The sequence below is a fragment of the Arachis hypogaea genome, chromosome 14 (assembly GCF_003086295.3).
Source record: "Arachis hypogaea cultivar Tifrunner chromosome 14, arahy.Tifrunner.gnm2.J5K5, whole genome shotgun sequence".
NCBI classification, from domain to species: domain Eukaryota; kingdom Viridiplantae; phylum Streptophyta; class Magnoliopsida; order Fabales; family Fabaceae; genus Arachis; species Arachis hypogaea.
In genome coordinates, this window is record NC_092049.1 from 39,651,140 (window position 1) to 39,656,783 (window position 5,644).

At 35.8% G+C, this 5,644-nt stretch overlaps 1 non-coding gene across 1 annotated transcript; it reads left to right on the forward strand.

Moving 5' to 3' along the window:
* Positions 1-108, forward strand: LOC112745886 (small nucleolar RNA R71). The gene has a single exon (XR_003173793.1). It is a non-coding gene; the product is annotated as a small nucleolar RNA R71 (small nucleolar RNA).
* The last annotated feature ends 5,536 nt before the right edge of the window (positions 109-5,644 follow it).

Sequence of the window (5,644 nt, forward strand, 5' to 3'; positions counted from 1 at the left end):
AAGCATGTCAGAAAGACACTTTTTGGTCAGCTGCTTGTATCTTTCCCAAGCTTCATAGAGGGATTCACCATCTTTTTGTTTGAAGGTTTGAACATCCATTCTAAGCTTGCTCAGCTTTTTAGGAGGAAAGAACTTGGCTAAAAAAGCCGTGACCAGCTTATCCCAAGAGTTCAGGCTATCTTTAGGTTGAGAGTCCAACCATATTCTAGCTCTGTCTCTTACAGCAAATGGGAAAATCATGAGCCTGTAGACTTCAGAATCTACTCCATTAGTCTTAACAGTATCACAGATCTGCAAGAATTCAGTTAAGAACTAAAAAGGATCTTCATATGGAAGTCCATGAAACTTGCAGTTCTGCTGCATCAGAGAAACTAGCTGAGGTTTCAGCTCAAAATTGTTTGCTCCAATGGTAGGCATGGAGATGCTTCTTCCATGTAAATTGGAATTTGGTGCAGTAAAGTCACCAAGCATTCTCCTTGCATTGTTGTTGGGTTCGGCTGCCATCTCCTTTACTTGTTCGAAATTTTCAATAAGGTTGTCTCTGGATTGTTGTAATTTAGCTTCTCTTAGTTTCCTCTTCAGAGTCCTTTCAGGTTCTGGATCAACTTCAACAAGAATGCCTTTTTCTTTGTCCCTGCTCATAAGAAAGAGAAGAGAAAAAGAAAAGAAGAGGAATCCTCTATGTCACAGTAAAGAGGTTCCTTATTGTTAGTAGAAGAAAAGAAGAAGAGAAAAATCTGAACTCAGAAAGAGAGAGTGAGGGTTCGGATTTTTGGTGGGTGAGGGAGAGATGTTAGTAGATAAATAAATAAATAGAATAAGATGAGAGAGGGAAAATTTCGAAAATAATTTTTGAAAAAGAGTTAGTGATTTTTGAAAATAGTTTTTGAAAAAGGTTAGTAATTTTCGAAAATTAAGATTTAAAAATTGAAATAATTAGTTAATTAAAAAGAAATTTTGAAAAAGGGGGGAGATATTTTCGAAAATTAGAGAGAGAGAGTTAGTTAGGTGGTTTTGAAAAAGATAAGAAACAAACAAAAAGTTAGTTAGTTGGTTGAAACAAATTTTGAAAAGATAAGGAGTTGGGAAGTTAGAGAAGATATTTTGAAATCAAGTTTTTTTTTTTTTGAAAAAGATATAATAAGAAGATATTTTTGAAAAGATATGATTGAAATTAGTTTTTGAAAAAGATTTGATTTTTAAAATCACAATTAATGACTTGATTCACAAGAAATCACAAGATATGATTCTAGAACTTAAAGTTTGAAACTTTCTTAACAAGTAAGTAATAAACTTGAAATTTTTGAATCAAAACATTAATTGGTGATGTTATTTTCGAAAATTTGATATAAAAATAAGAAAAATATTTTTGAAAAATGTTTTTAGAATTTTCGAAAATAACTAAGAAAATTGAAAAAGATTTGATTTTTGAAAAAGATTTTGAAAAAGATAAGATTTTTAAATTGAAAATTTGATTTGACTCATAAAAACAACTAGATTTTAAAAATTTTTGAAAAAGTCAAATCTAATTTTCGAATTTATGAGAGAGAAAAAGGGAAAGATATTTTTTTGATTTTTGAATTTTTTTTATGAAGAGGGAGAAAAACAAGAAAAATGATGCAATGCATGAGAATTTTAGATCAAAACATGTGATGCATGCAAGAATGCTATGAATATCAAGATGAACACCAAGAACACTATGAATGTTAAGATGAACACTAAGAACATATTTTTAAAAAATTTTTAATGCAAGGAAAACATGCAAGACACCAAACTTAGAATTCTTTAATGCTTAGACACTAAGAATTCAAGAATGCATATGAAAAACAAGAAAAGACACACAACATGAAAATGCAAAGATCAAACAAGAAGACTTACCAAGAACAACTTGAAGATCATGAAGAACACTATGAATGCATGAGAATTTTCGAAAAATGCAAGATGCACATGCAATTGACACCAAACTTATAACATGACTCAAGACTCAAACAAGAAACACAAAAATATTTTTGATTTTTTATGATTTTCTAATTTTTTTTGTATTTTTTCGAAAATTATTTGAAAAACAAAAATAAAGATTTCAAAATCTTTAATATGAATTCCAGGAATCTTGTGCTCTTTAGTCTAAAGCTCCAATCAAAGGGTCAGACATGGCTTAATAGCCATTCAAGCTTTAGAATGGATTTACATCCATTGAGGTGATTAGTTGAAGACCAATCCCAAAGGAGTTTGGGTATGGCTTTTCAGCCAGATAGGATTCAACATGTTACCATGAAACTCTAGAATTCATTTTAAAAATTTTGAAGAAAAATAAATTTTTTTGAAAACATTTTTTTTTTAAATTTTTTTTCGAAAACAAAGGAGAAATTTTTGAAAATTTTTTTGAAAAATTTTTGAAAACTTTTTGAAAAGAAAACGAAAAGAAAGTTACCCAATCTGAGCAACAGGATGAACCGTTAGTTGTCCAAACTTGAACAATCCACGGCAACGGCGCCAAAAACTTGGTGCGCAGAAATTGTAATTACACTTTGATTATGTAAAATTCATCGCTCTTTCTTTCCCTGGTAATGGCGCCAAAAACATGATGCCAATACCATGGTTCACAACTTCGCACAACTAACCAGCAAGTGCACTGGGTCTTCCAAGTAATACCTTACGTGAGTAAGGGTCGAATCCCACGGAGATTGTTGGTATGAAGCAAGCTATGGTCACCTTGTAAATCTCAGTCAGGCGGATATAAAATAGTAATGGGGTTTTCGAAAATAATTAATAAAATAGTGATAGAAATACTTATGTAAATTATTGGTGAGAATTTCAGATAAGCAAATAGAGATGCTTTCGTTCCTTTGAACCTCTGCTTTCCTGCTATCTTCATCCAATCAGTCTTACTCCTTTCCATGGCTGGCTTTATGTAATGCATCACCATTGTCAATGGCTACTTTCGGTCTTCTCTCGGGAAAATGATCCAAATGCCCTGTCACGGCAAGGCTAATTGTCTGGAGGCATCACCCTTGTCAATGGTTACATCCTATCCTCTCAGTGAACATGGTCAACGCACCCTGTCACGGCACGGCTATTCATCTGTCGGTTCTCGATCATTCTGGAATAGGATTTACTATCCTTTTGCGTCTGTCACTATGCCCAGCAATCGCGAGTTTGAAGCTCGTCATAGTCATTCAATCATTAAATCCTACTCGGAATACCACAGACAAGGTTTAGACTTTTCGGATTCTCTTGAATGCCGCCATCAATCTAGCTTATACCACGAAGATTCTGGTTAAGAGATCTAAGAGACACTCATTCAATCGAAAGTAGAACGGAAGTGGTTGTCAGGCACGCGTTCATGGGGAATGATGATGATTGTCACGTTCATCACATTCAGGTTGAAGTGCGAATGAATATCTTAGAAGCGAAATAAGATGAATTGAATAGAAAACAGTAGTACTTTGCATTAATCTTTGAGGAACAGCAGAGCTCCACACCTTAATCTATGGAGTGTAGAAACTCTACCGTTAAAAATACATAAGTGAAAGGTGCAGGCATGGCCGAATGGCCAGCCCCTCTGATCTAAGAACCAGGCGTCCAAATATGTCTAATACAATAGTAAAAGGTCCTATTTATAATAAACTAGTCACTAGGGTTTACAGAAATAAGTAATTGATGCATAAATCCACTTCCGGGGCCCACTTGGTGTGTGCTTGGGCTGAGCTTGAGTGTTGCACATGTAGAGGTCCTTCTTGGAGTTGAACGCCAGCATTTGTGCCAGTTTGGGTGTTCAACTCTGTTTTTGGATCCTTTTCTGGCGCTGGACGCCAGAATTGGGCAGAGAGCTGGCGTTGAATGCCAGTTTTCGTCGTCTATTTTTGGCCAAAGTATGCACTATTATATATTTCTGGAAAGCCCTGGATGTCTACTTTCCAACGCAATTGGAAGCGCGCCATTTCGAGTTCTGTAGCTCCAGAAAATCTACCTTGAGTTCAGGGAGGTCAGAATCCAACAGCATCAGCAGTCCTTCTTCAACCTCTGAATCTGATTTTTGCTCAAGCCCCTTAATTTCAGTCAGAAAATACCTGAAATCACAGAAAAACACACAAACTCATAGTAAAGTTCAGAAATGTGAATTTAACATAAAAACTAATAAAAATGTCCCTAAAAGTAACTAGATCCTACTAAAAACATACTAAAAACAATGCCAAAAAGCGTATAAATTATCCGCTCATCAAAGACGTAATGGGACATGATCTGTCCCCATACGTGAGCCTCCAAGGTAAGTGCTGAAGCCAAGATTCTCTTTGGGCGGTTGCAGTGGTATCCGTAGATCCAACGGTTGCCAGGTAATGCGATAACTCTGAGAACGGAGTCCCAGTTAAATTGGTACCTCTGGCGCTTAAGTGCGGCTTCTTGGAAGGCGTCCATTCCTTCTGGAATAGGGAGAAGACTCAGAGCTTGCTGAATGGCCTCTTCTGTGATGGGGACTTGCTTCTGCCGGACATAAACAGATTACAGGGTTGGCATGTAGAAGTTAGAGTAGAACTCAACTACCCAAAAAAGATTGACCTGCCTTGGCTGTCTCTGTAGGAAACCCCATTGTCTTCGTTCAATTTGCAGCTCAATAAATGTAGCAATATTGGACGGGAGGATAAGAAGGTATTCATTGTTATAGTTTCTTTCTGCCAGGATAGGGAACATCTGCTCACAGTAGCGATTGGAAAATCGCGCAGTGTCCTTTGCTGGAAAGGCTTTCTCCTTATCATCAACCTTTATTATCCTCTTAACTCTTTTGGTTGAGGGCTTGACTGCGGTTGAAGAAGGCTCTGCCACTAATGCTCTTTTAGTTCCTCTTCTTGCTGGGGGTTTTGGAGTCGCTTTCTCCTTTCCTTTCTTGGTGGCTATCCTGAAAAGAGAGGAGGAAGTAAATTAAATTCAAATAGATATATAGCAAGGAAGAGAACGGAAGAGTGGTGATGGATGCACATTAGGATGTAGATGACATTAACACATGCTCTCGAGTACATGTGAAAAGCCAACAGCGGAAAATAGCTAGTGCATAGAAAGACAAGTGACTGCAAGATGTTTATTGGCATGCCGGCAAAGGGCATGAGTAGCATAGACCAAGCAATACTTTGTAACAAACCATCATGTTTGTATTGACAATTAAATTCAATTAATACAATAGTAAAGGAAAGTTGTGAAAAGCAAGCATTGAATAGTATAACAACATAGAGCAGTGCATAATGCCAATTGAGCTTTTTCACAAACACATAGCATGCATGATGAATAAGGTATAGAAAATATAAAGGTGAACATGCAAGCAATCCCTTAATTAGAATAAAAATAATTGTCAACAATTTACAACAATCCACAAGCATATAATGAGGGATAATGACTCAAAAAAATTTCTAACACCATGTAAAAAGGAAAAGAAAAATAAAGAAAATATGAATAATGAAAAGAAAAAGAAAAGAAAAGAAAATACATATAAAATAATAAGAATGATAGAAAAAGAGAGAGGGAAGAAGAAAATAAAACCTTGTTAATGGAGGTGAGAGAGATAGAGAGTGAAAGGTGAGATAGAAGGGGGAAGGGGGAAGGAAGAAATAAGGAGGGAGAAGAAAAACTAGGATTTGGAGGAGAGAAAGATAAG